This window comes from Cherax quadricarinatus, chromosome 28 (assembly GCF_038502225.1).
Source record: "Cherax quadricarinatus isolate ZL_2023a chromosome 28, ASM3850222v1, whole genome shotgun sequence".
Lineage (NCBI taxonomy): Eukaryota > Metazoa > Arthropoda > Malacostraca > Decapoda > Parastacidae > Cherax > Cherax quadricarinatus.
In genome coordinates this window covers 10716764-10734809 of record NC_091319.1, presented here as the reverse complement: position 1 = coordinate 10734809, position 18046 = coordinate 10716764, and the positions used below count along the sequence as shown (strand labels likewise).

At 39.7% G+C, this 18046-nt stretch overlaps 1 protein-coding gene across 3 annotated transcripts in view; it reads right to left on the bottom strand.

Moving 5' to 3' along the window:
* The window catches only part of ex (FERM domain containing expanded), a 282704-nt gene extending 266926 nt beyond the window's left edge, over nucleotides 1-15778 (bottom strand). For all 3 annotated transcript variants that reach the window (XM_053782871.2, XM_070089395.1, XM_070089396.1), the window contains exon 1: nucleotides 15411-15778. The gene's annotated coding sequence lies outside the window, so the exon portion shown is untranslated. The remainder of the gene's footprint in view (nucleotides 1-15410) is intronic.
* Between the last annotated feature and the right edge of the window lie 2268 nt (nucleotides 15779-18046).

The window sequence follows — 18046 nt, the reverse complement described above, 5'->3', positions numbered from 1 at the left end:
TATCCCAAAACCCTCCTTTAAAGTGCAGGCATTGTACTTCCCATTTCCAGGACTCAAGTCCGACTATATGAAAATAACCGGTTTCCCTGAATCCCTTCATTAAATATTACCCTGCTCACACTCCAACAGATCGTCAGGTCCCAAGTACCATTCGTCTCCATTCACTCCTATCTAACACGCTCACGCACGCTTGCTGGAAGTCCAAGCCCCTCGCCCACAAAACCTCCTTTACCCCCTATATATATATATATATATATATATATATATATATATATATATATATATATATATATATATATATATATATATATATATATATATATATATATATGCAAACACACATACACATACACACAATGTGTACACATACTCAGACAAAACTAACCTCACCTAACACATTAGTACATAAACCCACACATACACACAATTTTACACAAAGCTGAAGGATCTAGAGTAACCTAATAGGATAAAAAAAAAGAGATCTAAAAGGGAGGACGTGAAGGCAAGGAAACCGAGGATGACTGGTCTGAAAAGGAATGGGTAGAAAGGCTCAAGAACAAAATGAATAAAGAATGGGAAAAAAAAGTTAAATGAGCTTTGCAATAACATGTTAGAGAAGCTATCTGCAGAGAGCAAGAAGTGGGAATCATGAGTTGTAGCTGCTGAGGCAAACATACAAAGACAAGGAAGAAATGGATGTGCTGAAGCAGGATTTAATGAGGTCTGAAAGGAGTAAAGTGACTAAATGGGAACATCAGCAGGCAGTGATGGGATTGAAGGAGGGGATGGAGCTAAGTAGTCCCTTGCAGAAGTAATATCAATATGGCCATCAGGGTGTCCAGGAGATGGTAAGGGAAACAACAAAGGAGATGCTTAATTAAATCAGATCCAGAGATGTGGAGGGAAAAGAAAGGGGAAGAAGAGAGGGAGAGGTCAATAATTATTCATGAGCATCAGGAGGCTGAAGGGACGACCTATGATGAAAGAAAGCACTGGGAGGAAAAAAGAGATTAAGAGCATCACTGCAATAACAGGAGAGAAGGACATGTCTCAGGTAGAAAATTTTCACAGACTTGGGGGGTATTCGAGGAATAAAAAACCTACCAATCAAATTGACATTCAAGACAGAAGTGGTACAAACAGGATACTACAACAGAAGCCACTGTTAAAGGACTCTCAAGGATATCAACACGTGTACCTCAATCGAGACAGAACACAAAAAGAAAGGGAACAACTGAGAGTGAGAGTAAGACGAAACCAGCATAAGAGAGACAGGACAGGCAGTGACAGACATGAAAGCTTAGCCTCCGGGAACATTAAACACAAATGATTATAGAAACCCCTCAAACCCTGTCACCCCATATCAACCAAACACAATAACCAGAAACAAACCACACTTCATAGCCCCCACTCCTCCAAGCACTAATTTCACAATCACAGCAGCGTCCCATAATATTCCGCCCTGCCTCCTACACCCTCAGCTTGCACCATCCTCTTCCACCTCCCAAAATACAGTACTGGAAAGGAAGCTGAAGGTATGATACACCAATGCAGATGGAATAACAAATAAGAGTGAACGAATCATTGATGCATCCCCTGACATCATAGCAATAACAGACAAAACTTACAGGGATGATAATAGATGCAATCTTTCCAACTGGATATCAGATCCTGAGGAAAGACAGAGAGAATAGAGGAGGGGGAGGAGTGGCACTGCTCATCAAAAGCCAGTGGGGTTTTGAGGAAATGGGAGGAATGGACAGAAGGAAAACAGACGACTTCATTGTAGGAACACTTTAGAGTGAGGGTCCAGAGGTGATGATAGCAGTGATGCATAACCCACCACTAAACAGCAGGAAGCCAAGACAAGAGTATGATGAGTGTAACAGAGCAATGGTGGATACACTACCTGAAGTGGCCAGGAGGGCTCATATGGGTAGGACAAAATTACTCATAATGGGGGATTTCAATCATAAAGAGATTGACCGGGAAAACCTAGAGCCACATGGGGGACCAGAAACGTGGAGGGCGCAGATGTTGGAGACAGTATTGGAGAACTTCGTGCACCAACATATTAGGGATACAACCAGAGAGAGAGAGAGAGAGAGGATGTTGCAGCAAGGATGGATCTCATATTCACCTTGAATAATTCAGACATAGGGGATATCACACACGAAAAACCCCTTGGTGTTAGTGATCACGATGTCCTGAGTTTTGAGTACCTTGTAGAGTTAATAGTGGAGAATGCAGTAACACGAAAAGGACGAGAGAAGCCAAACTTCAAGAATGGGGACTACATAGGCATGAGGAGATTCCTGCATGAAGGGCAGTGGGAAAGAGAACTAGAGGAAAAGATAGTAAATGAAATGATGGAACTCGTAACCACTAAGTGCAGGAAGGCAGAGGATAAGTTCATACCAAAGGGTAACAGAAAAATGGTAAGACCAGAGTGAGCCCTTGGTTCAACTGGAGATCTACAGCGGCCAAAGCCAAGTGTCTTACAGCATGGAAAAGTATAGAAGGCAAAGAACTGAAGAAAACAAGGAGTTGAGCAGAAGAACCAGCCACGAATATGCAGGGATAAGAAGAGAGGCCAAGAGGCAATACGAGAACGACATAGCATCAAAAGCCAAATCTGAACCAAAGTTGTTATACAGTCACATTAGGAGAAAAACAACAGTCAAGGACCAGGTAATCAGGCTAAGGAAAGGAGGGGAGCTCACAAAGAGTGACCAGGAAGTATGTGATAAACTTAACACAAGATTTAAAAAATTATTCATTATAGAGACAGAAATACTTCCAGCAAACCAAGGAGGAAGGGTGCACCAGCAGGTGCTGGACACATTGCACATAACCAAGGAGGTAAATAAATGCTAGGTGAACCAGATACCTCAAAAGGGGTTGGCCCAGATAACATATCTCTATGGATCCTGAGAGAAGCAGAGGAACTATGTGTGCCGCTAGCAGCAATCTTCAATAAATCTATCGAAACTGGGCAATTACCTGAGGCGTGGAAGACAGCAAATGTAGTTCCAATTTTTAAGAAAGGAGACAGACAGGCAGCATTAAACTACAGACCAGTATCACTGACTTGTATAGTATGTAAAGTCATGGAACAGATGATCAGAAGAGTGGTGGAGCACATTGAAAGGACTGGGCTCATACATGACAGTCAGCACAGCTTCAGAGATGGGAGATACTGTGTCACAAATCTACTTAAGTTCTACGATAAGGTAACAGAAGTAAGACAGGAGAGAGAGAGGGATGGGTAGATTGCATCTTTTTGGACTGGAAGAATGCTTTTGACACAATACCACACAAGAGACTAGTACAAAAATTAGAGAAGCAGGCAGGAATAGAAGGGAAAGTACTGCAATGGATCAGGGAATACCTGACAGGAAGGAAACAACGAGTGTTGGTACGTGATGAAGTGTCAGAGTGGGCGCATGTGTCGTCTGGGGTTCCACAAGGGTCAGTCCTAGGTCTGGTGCTGTTTCTTGTATACGTGAATGCTGTTTCTTGTATATGTGAATGACATGATGGAAGGAATAACTTCTGAAGTGTCGCTGTTCGCTGATGATATGAAACTCATGAGGAGAATACAAGCGGGCGAGGATCAGCTAAGATTACAAGGGGGTCTGGACAGACTACAAGTCTGGTCCGATAAATGGCTCCTGGAGTTTAAACCCCAGTAAGTGCAAAGTCGTTAAGACTGGGGAAGGACAAAAAAGACCGCAGACGGAGTACAGATTACGGGATCAAAGGCTGCAAACATCACTTAAAGAAAAGGATCTTAGGGTAAGCACTGCAACTAACATGCCCCCTGAGACACACATCAATCAAATAACTGCTGCAGCATATGGACGCTTGGCAAACATGAGTAAGGAATCATTCACGACATTGTATACCGCGTACGTCAGGCCATACTGGAGTATGCAGCACCAGTATGGAACCCACACGTAATCAAACACATCAAGAAATTGGAGAAAGTGCAAAAGTTTTCAACAAGATTAGTCCCGGAACTGAAGGGTATGTCTTACGAGGAGAGATTAAGGGAACTCAACCTGATGACACTAGAGGATAGGAGGAAATGATAACAACGTAAAAAGTACTGATAGGAATTGACAAGGTGGACAGGGCTCGAATGTTTCAGAGATAGGATACAGGAACAAGGGGTCACAACTGGAAGTTGAAAACTCAGATGAGTCATGGGGATGTTAGAAAGTATTTCTTTAGCCTTAGAGTTGTCAGGAAGTGGAATAATTTGGAGAATGAAGTAGCGGAGGCAAATTCCATACATTGCTTTAAGAATAGGTATAACAAAACTCATGGAGCAGGGAGAGAGTTACTTAGTATCGACCAATGAAGAGGCAGTGCCAGGAGCTATGAATCGACCCCTGCACCCACATATAGGTGAGTACACATCCACACGCACACACATAACCACGTGAGTAAAATCAAGTACGTGTAATCATGTGAAACGCTGGAGGCTGGATCGTCCTTCCAGGGCTTGACCCTCTGACCTTCCAGATGGGTGACGGGTGTCACCACCCACGCAGCGGGCTTTATCAATTCGCAAATAAATCTGTCTGCGAATTGATAAAGCGCACTGCGTGAGTGAAGCGTTGTCGATAGAGGATCGCTTTATACTGCATTAATGTCTCTTGTTTTCCAACGTGTTATTTTGTACCACTTCACTTATACCACCTCAACTGAAGTCGTAATAAATGACTGTCGATGAATAAACAGAAAAGTGGACGGGAGGCTCGAACCGTCGTCCCGAGAATAACAGAGCCAGTGCTTTACCGAAAGCTACCGGACTTTTAATAGGAAAGTTTCACAGAAGGCACTGCTGTGTCCTGTCTGTCAGTGGCTACCGAAATTTTCCTATTAGAAGGTCGGTAGCTCAGCGGTAAAGCGCTGGACCTGTTAATTTCGGGACACGGTTCAAACCTTCCGTCCACCATTGTTTATTCATATATGTATGTATGTGTAATATATATATATATATATATATATATATATATATATATATATATATATATATATATATATATATATATATATATATATAACATTGTGACTAGCCAAGGACTCGAACCCATGTCATTCTGGCCCGCCTCATGGTGAGCGAAAATCACATGACGCTCTAACCAACACGACCACCAAATCCTACAAGAATCAAGCACCCAGCAGAGCTAAGTACGTGATTCCAGGACATACGACGGTGTGGGTGCCTCTGAGCTAACTTCATTCTACTCCCCGCTTGGTGTACTAGCCTCCACAAGCAGTATATACATTACTGTAACCACGAACGAATGGTATTTAATCAATAACAACACTCGAGTCTTTGGCTAGTGGCAGTGTTGTTATTGATTAAATATCACTCGTTCGAGGTTACAATATATATATATATATATATATATATATATATATATATATATATATATATATATATATATATATATATATATATATATATATATATATATGTCGTGCCGAATATGTAAAACTGGTCAATTAGCAAGAACTCATTTAAAATTAAGTCCTTTCTAAAATTTTCTCTTATACGTTTAAAGCTATATTTTTTCATTAATGTTGATGTAAAAATTTATAATTTTGCACCAAAAGGAATTTAGAAAACTTACCTAACCTTATTATAACAAGCGCAATTTATTTTAGCCTAACCCAACTAAATATATTTTAGATTTGTTTACAGTAATTTAATACTAAACAAACACAGTGAAATATACTTTTTTCGTTAGGTTCAGAATGATTTTGGCGAAATCATTGCATACACAAATTTTCACTTGTCCTATATGGCAAGATGAGCGTTGCTATTTAAGCCAAGATCGCAAGTTTTGCCTATTCGGCACGACATATATATATATATATATATATATATATATATATATATATATATATATATATATATATATATATATATATATATATATATATATATATATATATAGTGTACAGAAAGGTCGTTAGCTATTTTGAAAGGAGAGGTCATTAGTTAGGAAGAAACGAGAAGTCGTTAGTTAAGAGAAAAGGAGAGGTCGTTATTTAGGAGGAAAGAAGAGGGCGTTAGTTAGAAGAGGTCGTTAGTTAGGAGGAAAGGAAAAGTCGTTAGTGAAGGAAAGAATGTAGTGGGATGGGTAAGGACGAATGGCAAAAGTAAGAATGTGTACACCTCTTCAGGTTCTAGACTCGTCTTAATTACCAGTAACTTGACTCGTCCTTGAATTGAGTACTGTTCTTACATCTCACACGCCAGAAGCTTCCGTGTTGGTTCTTGTTTAGAGTACTGTTCTTACATCTCACACGCTAGAAGCTTCCGTGTTGGTTCTTGTCTAGAGTACTTACATCTCACACGCCAGAAGCTTCCGTGTTGGTTCTTGTCTAGAGTACCGTTCTTACATCTCACACACCAGAAGCTTCCGTGTTGGTTCATGTCTAGAGTACTGTTTTTGCATCTCACACGCCAAAAGCTTCCGTGTTGGTCCTTGTCAAGAGTGCTTATCTCATGTCCGTGGATGCCCATCTTTTAAAGCAATTACTAATGCAATTCAGAGGAATGTCTCTGGTCTCATCAGTGTACTTGACGTCATATCTAATTTCGACTCCATCGTTTCGCTGCAAAGGTTGTCTCGTCTCGTCTCTTCTCTCTCTATCTCCTACCTTTTCTTCCTTAGACATCGCTTTCTCAGGAACAACAGGGTATTAAATACCTCTTCAACAGTCATGTAATATTAGTATCACAATCTCTCTTCAAGGATGTTGTTGCTACTGCTAAACTCAAACTAGAATGCTATGTTGCCTTAATATGCATTCCACGGTTGCTCTGAGAAACACTACCACTTTGTCTCTTTAGACAACTAGGAGTAACAGTTGCTCAAAAGGCTGTGACCAGTTATATTATGCACAATCGAAGATAATCCTCGATTTTCTCACTACTATCTAGGTTATTATATAGTAAAACATTTGTCTTTGTTATGATCTATTATATAAAAAACAAAGTTATGCTAATAAAGAAATAGTATTGTTAAGACATTTCGAACGCACGGTAATACTCTAGACAAGACTGAACCCCCAAAATACTAGGCACAACTGGCAGAAATTAACAGAATCTTAATCAGGTTGAACAGCTCGGCTTCCACCACCAGGGTACACACTCGTCCAGGCTTCAGCACCGCCCCTAGTCCACATCTTCCACTTCTCAAGGACCCCCTGTTTCACTTCCTTCGCCACTCAATCTCACACTTCCTCCTCCTGTCTTTATGAAACCTTTCACCTACGCGTGTAGCTATGGTTAGTATGTTCCAACTTCAATCAGCCTATCGGATACCCAGGTCATACTAAGCCAACCTCACTCACACTCGGTCTAGACTAACACAGTATATCCATTAGCGTCAAGATCTACTGAGTAAACAGCTGCTTTCTTATCATGCTTTCCCAAATATAATATAACACTACCTTAACTATTTCTATACAAGTAGTGATAGCCACACTGTAATTAGTCCTCAGCAAAAAGCCTCGATGTAGACTGTAAGGACAATTGCCTCTTCCAAGTACTCTTGGAGATTATTATTATTAAATTTATGGGCTAAACCAATAGGGGTTATACAGCGCCAAAGCAATGAGAGGTAATAGGGTTTGATCTAAGAGAATGGAATGTAGTTCCAACTCCTTGATAACAACAGCTATTCACTATCATCTACGCACTGCCCTCCTTTAAGAGTACTCCCAGAGAGAGAGAGCGAGAGCAAGCGAGAGAGAGAGAGAGAGAGAGAGAGAGAGAGAGAGAGAGAGAGAGAGAGAGAGAGAGAGAGAGAGAGAGAGAGAGAGAGATAATGTGTCCAGAGTGATGTTCACTGTGAGAGCTGGAACCAAGAGGGAAGCTTGGTGACCAGACCTCACCAAGGTCACCCCACTTGTACCTTGATTTTACACTTGTATATTGATCCAGTATTTACATGGGTAACACCTCACACTCCAGTATTTACAAGGGCAACACATCACACTCCAGTGTGTACAAGGACAACACCTAACCCTAGAGTATTTACATGTGCAACACATCACTGTCCAGTATGTACAAAAGCAACACCTTACACTCCAGTATGTACAAGGGTAACACCTCACACTCCAGTTTGTACAAGGGCAACACCTAACCCTTCAGTATTTACAAGGGCAACACCTCACACTCCAGGATGTACAAGGGCAACACCTAACCCTTCAGTATTTACAAGGGCAACACCTCACACTCCAGTACGTACAAGGGCAACACCTAACCCTTCAGTATTTACATGGGCAACACCTCACACTCCAGGATGTACAAGGGCAACACCTAACCCTTCAGTATTTATAAGGGCAACACCTCACACTCCAGGATGTACAAGGGCAACACCTAACCCTTCAGTATTTACATGGGCAACACATCACACTCCAGTACGTACAAGGGCAAAACCTAACCCTTCAGTATTTACATAAGTACCACCTCACACTCCAGTATTTTCATGAGTAATACCTCAAACTCCAGTATATTCATGGATATTACCTCACACTCCAGTATTTTCATGGATATTACTTCACACTCCAGTATTTACATGAGTAACACTTCACACTCCAATATTTACATGGGTAACGCCTCACACTCCAGTATTTAAATGGGCAACACCTCACACTCCAGTAATTACATATATAACACCTCACACTCCAGTATTTACATGGATAACGCCTCACACTCCAGTATTTAAATGGGTAACACCTCGCACTCTCGTTATTTACGTGGGAAACTTAACATCCGGTATTTACATGGGTAGCACCTCACACCCCAGTATTTACATGAACAACACCTAACACTCTCGGTATTTACCTGGCTAACACCTCACACTCCAGTATTTACATGGGTAGCGCCTGTCGTTTAACGGGACCCACAGCCTCAAAGAGAAGAGAAGAGACTGCTGAAAGTCTTACAAATTTTCCTACAAAGTACATGAACACTTAGTCCTTATCACACAGATTATATGTCATTCAATGTTTTAGTAAGTTAAGTAAATTTACCATCTTTAAGGTACTTTTCTTGAGAACGGAAACTTTTGGAACTTTTGTATAAAAAGTGATACTAACGGTTCAATGCTGTATACTAGGCGAATTTTTATGTTTCTTGATGATTTTATTGGACAGAAGAGCTGAAAGGGACATGATAATGACACACAATTTTAAGAGGAACTGATAAGGCAGAGAACGATACACCAACTGAATTAAGAGGACCAGTGGCAAGATGAAGCAGATGAAAACTGGAGACAAAAGTGTTATCATGATGTGAGAGATTCAAATTCATTGCAGTTTCAAGGGTATGCATAAAAAAAAAAGGTCCAAGATTCCGGACACCAGTAATACCGGGGTAAAGAGGTAAGACCAAATACCAATGTATGATGCAAGGGATTTATCAGCCTGGGTAGATACACGTGCAGTCGTATACAGTAAGTCGTCTGCCAGCTATCATGCCACATACACAGATATAGTCGCACACAAGCTGTCTGCCATTCTTGCACAATTCAGACCGTGGAGGCCAGCTACTGGTCAGGTACCACTCTACAGAAAAAAAAATAAAAATTAACGCAGTGTGAAAAGTGGCAGCGAGGTGAAGACCATAGCATTATAAAAAGCTTATAGGTCGAGATGCTTGTCAGTGGTTTTTGAATGACCCACACCAGTATAGTGCCTCATTATAATAATAATAATAATAATAATAATAAGAAGAAGAAGAAGAAGAAGAAGAAGATAAAGAAGACGAAGAAGAAATCCTTGTATGTCGTAAAGATAATAATCATTAAAAGTAAGGTGCGTGTGGAACACTTGCGACTTCGGCTTTAACTACGGTTATGGTGTTGTAAGCTAGGATAACACTATTCCAAATATGTTGCAAATGTTAGAATTGCAAAAATGATGTACTGGGCTTATATAAGATCGTTGGTAGATTACCATGCACCAGGTTTAGTCCTGCGACAAAGTAGAACCATTGAAAGTCTCGAAAAAAAATGAAGCCCTGAGAATTATTCTGGGCTGTCCTATTCCCCTCAAGGAAGGTTCCTTGATGTTGGTGAGGGGCTCTTGATTTAGGGAATTGGATCTGTGCTCCAGTTCCCCGAATTAAGCATCCCCCCCCCCAGGCGCTGTATAATCCTCCGGGTTTAGCGCTTCCCCCTTGATTATAATAATAATAATGGGCTGTCCTATTACTACCAAAATGATAAATATTAGGAAAGAATTAGGTACATCTAATGTTACTGTTAGAATACGTGAAATCAATGTCATGATAGTAGTGTAGCTGCTGACCGGTGATCAAAACAATGTTGTTTCTAAAGAATTAGTAGAATATATAATTCATGGGACAAGTGAATTAAGATGGATTCAAAATACAGTCACACATACACAAAAATGTTTGAAGTACATGAACTGTATTAGGTTAGGAAGCAACAGAATTTCCCACCACCCTGGAAGACAATAGCTTTTGCTATCACTATACCCACCTATAGTCCCAAGAAACTAATGTACAATTCTCAACTTTGATTACTTTCTAGAATCAGTGCTCTGGAACACATACAGGACCTTAGCTCAAAGAATACTATCACACAGACTACGCTGATGGCCCCCCTTACCCTGACAGTGGGAGGGTGGGAAGCACTGTTATTGTAAACCAGACAAATGGCACTATAATATAGAGGTATATTAGAATTAATAACTGGGTTTACACCTTAAAAATTTAGTTGTTTGCCATACTCAATATTACGATCGCACACAATATAATTGTAACTGACTCTTTTTTCTCCCTACTTTCTCTAAATAGCCTGAGACTTGAATGTAGCATGCTTGTGAGTGAAGTCAGGCATATATATATATATATATATATATATATATATATATATATATATATATATATATATATATATATATATATATATATATATATATATATATATATATTGTAACCATGAACGAATGGTATTTAATCAATAAAAATACTGCGACTAGCCGGGGATTCGAACCCATGTCGTTTTGGCCCGCCTCATGGTGAGCGAAAATCACATGATGCTCTAACCCACTGGACACTCAATCCTGCACCCAACAGAGCTTGGTGTTTTACCGTGATCCTCGGCTAGTCGCAGTGTTGATATATATATATATATATATATATATATATATATATATATATATATATATATATATATATATATATATATATATATATATATTGTAGGTAGTAGGTTGGTAAACAGCAACCGCCCAGGGAGGTACTACCGTCCTGCCAAGTGAGTGTAAAATGGAAACCTGTAATTGTTTTACATGATGGTAGGATTGCTGGTGTCCTTTTGTCTGTCTCATAAACATGCAAGATTTCAGGTACGTCTTGCTACTTCTACTTACACTTAGGTCACACTACACATACATGTACAAGCATATATATACATATCCCTCTGGGTTTTCTTCTATTTTCTTACTAGTTCTTGTTCTTGTTTATTTCCTCTTACCTCCATGGGGAAGTGGAACAGAATTCTTCCTCCGTAAGCCATACGTGTTGTAAGAGGCAACTAAAATGCCAGGAGCAAGGGGCTAATAACCCCTTCTCCTGTATATATTACTAAATGTAAAAGGAGAAACTTTCGTTTTTCCTTTTGGGCCACCCCGTCTCGGTGGGATACGGCCGGTGTGTTGAAAGAAAGAAGATATATATATATATATATATATATATATATATATATATATATATATATATATATATATATATATATATATATATTCCTTGCTGTACTGTGTACAATAACTATATGAAGTAATTGTAAAATACAAGATGATTAATATTCCTTCCTAGCGATGTAACAATACTCATGGGGTCTGACAAAGACCCATTGTGACCTCTGCAATCCTAGTTTTCTTTTTTTGCGCTACCGCTCACAGGATGAGAATGGAGGTGTACAATAAACTAGCCGCTCAGGCAGCACTACTGCTGTTTGTTTCTTGGTTGACACTCATTATGTGCCTGAACCACGGGAGTATTTCGCCGGTACTCTGAGGGATAAGTGCAATCGTGAGCCCTGTAGAGCTACCGGAGAGTCAAAGTTGAATCTCCCCCGCCAGTTCAATACACACTATGAAAATTGTCGGAAGTGCAGCTTATTTCCACTGGGAATGGTTCAGGTACTCTGAGAACTCACAGCATCATGGACTTTAGCAATGCATCATTGTCATTTAGTATTGTCGAAGAAGACATTCTTCATGTTAGTAACCCAGGAAAAACCCAAGATAACCAACAATTTGGCTTATTTCCGTTGGGTCCTTCGGTCCCTCCACCTCTGACCTACAATAGCCGACAAACATCCAAGCATTTGTTTACTGTTAGGTGGACAGGGGTAGCTAGTGTAAGGAAATTTGCTCATACGTCTCATGTCCGAAAATTGATCCATAATCTTCTCAGTTGTGAGTCTAGAACTCTTAAACAAAATCACATGAAGTGATCTTTAAAATTTTAATCGGTGAACAGGTAAGCCAGAGGAAGGCCTCTGTCATATGACCAAAAGCTCCAGTTAGCGGGTTATCATATGACTAAGACCTGTGTCAGAAAACACGCATTGATGAAAATAATACCTCCACCACCTAGCGCTCTACCAGTGAGCTCTTTTCAACGCTGAGACACCTCTTGACAATCAGGTTACCGGATATAGGAGTAAGCATTAGTGAGGATATAGAAGGTATTGTTTAACATAGCTGACGTCAACTGTGTTTCCCATCCTCCTCAAGTAATGGAGTTCTTTCCTGGAAACTCTTGGAGAGCGATATGCTTAAGCTTAAGGGAAGCACTGACTAGAGAAGTGTCCGCAAGGTCAACGGCTTGTACACCAGACAAAAAGACTATCCTGGTCAACACTAGGCCACTGTACGAAGTCCTTTCCCATATGTTTCCAAAGCTTCCTGTTCTGAACCTTCCCTCCTGACATGATGGCCCGTATGCCCTGGTGTATCTACTCGAACATTATGTCTCCCTCCCACTTTCCTTTTAGCATAGATGAATGAATTAAGAAGACAAATTTGTGAAAAGCATTCATGATTGATAATTCACAGATAAAACTGCATCTATCGACAGCAAAGCTTTAACAGTAAATAAAATATGCATACAAACTGTAGCTGTGGTACCAGTGGTGGCACGCCCCCACACAGACTGAGACCTACGATGAAGGTCCCAATCTCAAAACTACAAGATCCCGAAGTCATCATACGTACTTATATAATCACTATTGTCCCTTTCTCGTGCTCTTCGTCCCCTCTCTCTCCCTTTGGACAAGTTTTCTACAGGAAATGCCGGAGCAGCTAGGTTATGGCTATACAGTCAGCAACCGTCTGATTGATCAGGCGGGCTGCATGGAAGCATGAAGACCGGTCTGCGAGAGTATGTCACAGGTACAATATATGTTTAGAAGGGCATCAACTCTTAAAACAACACGAATACCAAATAATTCAAATCCCTATATAAGCTGCACTGTAATATATTTGTGACTGAATTCATGTCTGCAAAATAACTCATTACGATTATAATCAGGTATAAATATGTAAACAGTTCTTTATCACAGTAACTTGCCTAGCTATCAAAACTTTGGGGCCTTTTCCTTGCACCCATTGCCTGTCCATGTATTCTTTTGATTGCCGTCCACCGAATGGGGATAAGGTGCACAATAAAGATCTTATACTAAATACACAACAGAAACACACAACACATATACACAGCAGACACACACCACACAAACACAGCAAAAACAAACGCCACAGAACACAACAAACACACAACAGAGGCACGAAACAAAAATAAAAAGCGAACAGCACACAACCCAAACAAACAAAACACAACAGACGCATAAGACAACACAGACACGCAACACCACATACAAAACATAATACACAACACAAATAACACACAATAATACATACAGAACGCAATATAGACAATCACCACAACAGAAACAATACAAACCACATAATACAAGCAGGAAACACAAAACAAATATACAGGACAACAGAAACAATCACACACAGAAAAGACAAACACAACACAGATAAATAACACAACAGGCATAAACGCAACACACAAAACAATACAGCATGTACAAACACAACATAAACTGACACAATAAAACAGACACAAACACAGCAAAAACAACACAAACAAAAAGCAAAAGCAACACAAACGCAACCCAAGTGAACCCAACACAAACAAAACACGACACAAACAACATAACATTAAAATCCTATTACAAAAAACACAAGACAGCTACACAAGACAGCTACACAGAACACAACACATGACACATAATACAGACACCTAATACAACACACCAGTCACTATAACAGGCACACAACACAAACAGAGCAACAAAGATAGATAAAAACAATCCGTAACACATTAGGCATCACAGTCAACGCAGTATAACCACGTAACATCTCACGTAATTCAGAAACAAATCAAACCTGTTCACACACTTAGTATTATGCTCAAGACACCAATAATATCCTTACACACACACACACACACACACACACACACACACACACACACACACACAAATCACATACACAAATCACACACACACAAATCACATACACACAAATCACATACACACAAATCACATACACACAAATCACATACACACACAAATCACATACACACACAAATCACATACACACACATCACACATACACAAAAAGCACACACACATATTTTGAGAATACACACACACACACACACACACACACACACACACACACACACACAGTCTATATGAGATGTCAGGAAGTATTCAATCTCAATGTGGTCGGTAAGTGGAACGGTCTCGACGAAGTAATAAGGCAGGCTCCATACATTGTTTTAAGAGCAGGTACGATAGGGCCCACGAGCTAAAAGGGAGTGAATCTGAAGAGTGGGAAGTTAAGCAGGGCCAGGATCTAAGAATCAACCTTAGCAGCCACAAATGGGTGAGTACAAAACAGTCAGGTGTATATTGACAATAACCTTTAAGAGAGGATAACTAACGCACACTTAGTGCCACAGCAATAGCAACATAGTCAAATAGGGCTCTGGAATTTATATTTTCCTCGAATGTTTCCCTTATATCAGTAACAATGAGGAATGGGAATGAGGAATTTACTATTAACCATGAAAGAGATATATTAGATATATGTAAACCTTGAGAACTGATAAGCAATAGCACAGGAATATTGATAAACACTCGAGTGAAAAATAAGCAGGAAAACTAGTCAACCGTCAACCCTGCCACTTGTCACGTGGTCTGCCTGACATGCCGGGTTTGATATGTCTCCCACACTCACAAATTTCACTAATTACAAATTCTACTCACCTTTTCACCATTCCTGATTGGGTGTGCTAACAAGCCTCACCCTAATCCAGCACTAACCATCTCCAATCATAGTGTATCCAGTCAATATTTCCTTAATTTCCAACAATTTTTCCACTGAGATAGGATCACTTCCGAGGGGTGTATACCACCAAAACAGTAGATATATTTTTGGACTTATTTACACATTATATTACTAATGCACACTTGTTATCACATTGAACAGCCTCTAAACAGCGATACACTATGCAGAATTTAAAGGTCCATCAACCCAGAGCGCGAGAATTGAGCGGAGCGCAGGACGGAGTTGCGGGTAGTGTGGGGCATCACTGGAGCCGCGTCGCACACCCTCCCACCACCACTCATCCAGACAAACTAAATCTTCACTACCTTCAAGTCCAACCAGGGGCGAGTGGAGCGAGTCGAGAGTACACTCAGTTGCCATACACTTCCAGCAGATGGTCATCATTTTGCTCGTTTTCACACTATCTACTACTCGTTATGAGGTAATTGCTAACATACACATACTACAAACCCCTATCATGAAACCGAGACCAAACATTAATCATTCAGTTGCGTCATAGAGGAGATAAATGCCAAAATCAACACGCATGCATAAAACCTTTATATCTCGCAATGTAAACATAAAATAAAAGAGAGAATGACCAAAAACACTTTTACGAATCCCCCAAGCATAGAAATACACACCGAAGCAACAAACACAAGCAGAGAACATTAATTACGGCATAATCGTCCAAGTCTTAAGGTCAGAATTCCATAGGTGGCAACCGGTTCGCACCTGGCATCTCTGGAAGTTGCTGGGAGGGGGAGGGAGCCAGGGCAGCATCCCCCTCCCTCCCCTCGTATGGAATGTGGCTCCCTCCCGGCTACCCGTGGCCTTCTTATTCCATTCCGGTCTCTCTCTCTCTCTTTCTCTCCCCATTTCCCTCTCTCTCTCTAAGATTTTCCTTTCCCCCCGATTTTTTTTTTATATTTCTACCTCACGTTTCTGTATTTTTCTTTAAATTCCTTTTATTAAAACCTTTTCTCCTCACATATTAAATAATATTTTATATTATGTTTTCCTTTCAGCATTCTTTCTCTCCTCTCCCGTATGCCAATAATTGTTTCCACAGTATTAAAGACTTTTTCAAGATGCCTTTCCAACAGCTTCGACTTTTTCCAAGGTTAGTGCTGGCAAACTCATCATATGAAAGGGATCATAAAAATGTGCATTTTATTTAAAATGAAGCAACAGTAATTTTGGGTAGAGGGTGACGTTTTGAGAACCAGAATTTATAGGTGCAACCCGTTTGCTAGTATTAAAGATTTATCGGCTACACGTGTATGTGTGCGTGTACTCACCTATATGTGGTTGCAGGGGTCGAATCACAGGTCCTGGCCTCCACTTTTCGCTGATCGCTAAGTCCACTCTCTCTCCCGGCTCCAAGAACCTTATTGTGTCTCTTCTTAAAGCTATGTATGGATTCTGCTTCTACTGCTTCACTCTCCAGATTGTTCTACTTCATGATAACTCTAAGGCTGAAGAAATACTTCCTAACATCCCTAGGACCCATCTGAGCTTTCAATTTCCAGTTGTGTCCCTTTGTTCCAGCGTCCCATCTCTGAAACACGCTGTCGCTGTTCACCTTGTCAATTCCGCTCAGTATTTTATACGTCGTTATGAAGCCCCTATCCCCCAGTATCATCAGGCTGAGTACCCTTAAACCTCTCTTGTTGCAAATTTTGGCCTTTCTCTAATTTCTTGAGTATGTGAGTGTATGAGTTTGAATGTGTGTGTGTATTATACATACATACATATATATATATATATATATATATATATATATATATATATATATATATATATATATATATATATATATATATATATATATATAGAGATATATATAGATAGATATATAGATATATATATATATATATATAGATATATATATAGATATATATATAGATATATATATATATATATACATATATATATACATATATATATACATATATATATATATATATATATATATATATATATATATATATATATATATATATAAATAAACATATACCACACCGATATATGTACCTTACTTGTATATACCAGAATACGTACCTCTCGATGGATACATCCTGTATAATGATATAAAAGCAGAACATGCTTCAGATTAAGTTGCTTTATATGGTCCTCTTCCTTGTCCAGAAGTTGGATATAGACAGAGTGCAGGCCATCCAAGAGAGTGGTGCATACTCAAGGTGCAAGATCATTCGCTCTTTGTAAAAAAAAAGATTTGCAGTCTGTATTGTTAATCAAGTATGACATGCGCCTTTAACACTGTGCAGTCTAATTACAAGAGCCAGTACGTGGGTGTGAAGGGTGTATAGAGCAAGAGATGTTTATCTCTAAGGGGATGTCACAGAGTTTACTTTAATACCTGTTTAGGGGATTAAAGTATCCCTGACTGGTGGTGTATGTGATACATGCAGCCTCGTGTAGTCGATAGCTTAAACAAAAATAAAGCACTACCAAGAGCACGGTTTTTCATATGATTATTATTATTATTATTATATTCACGGGGAAGCGCTAAACTCATAGAAGTCTGTATATACAGCATCTGGGGGATGGG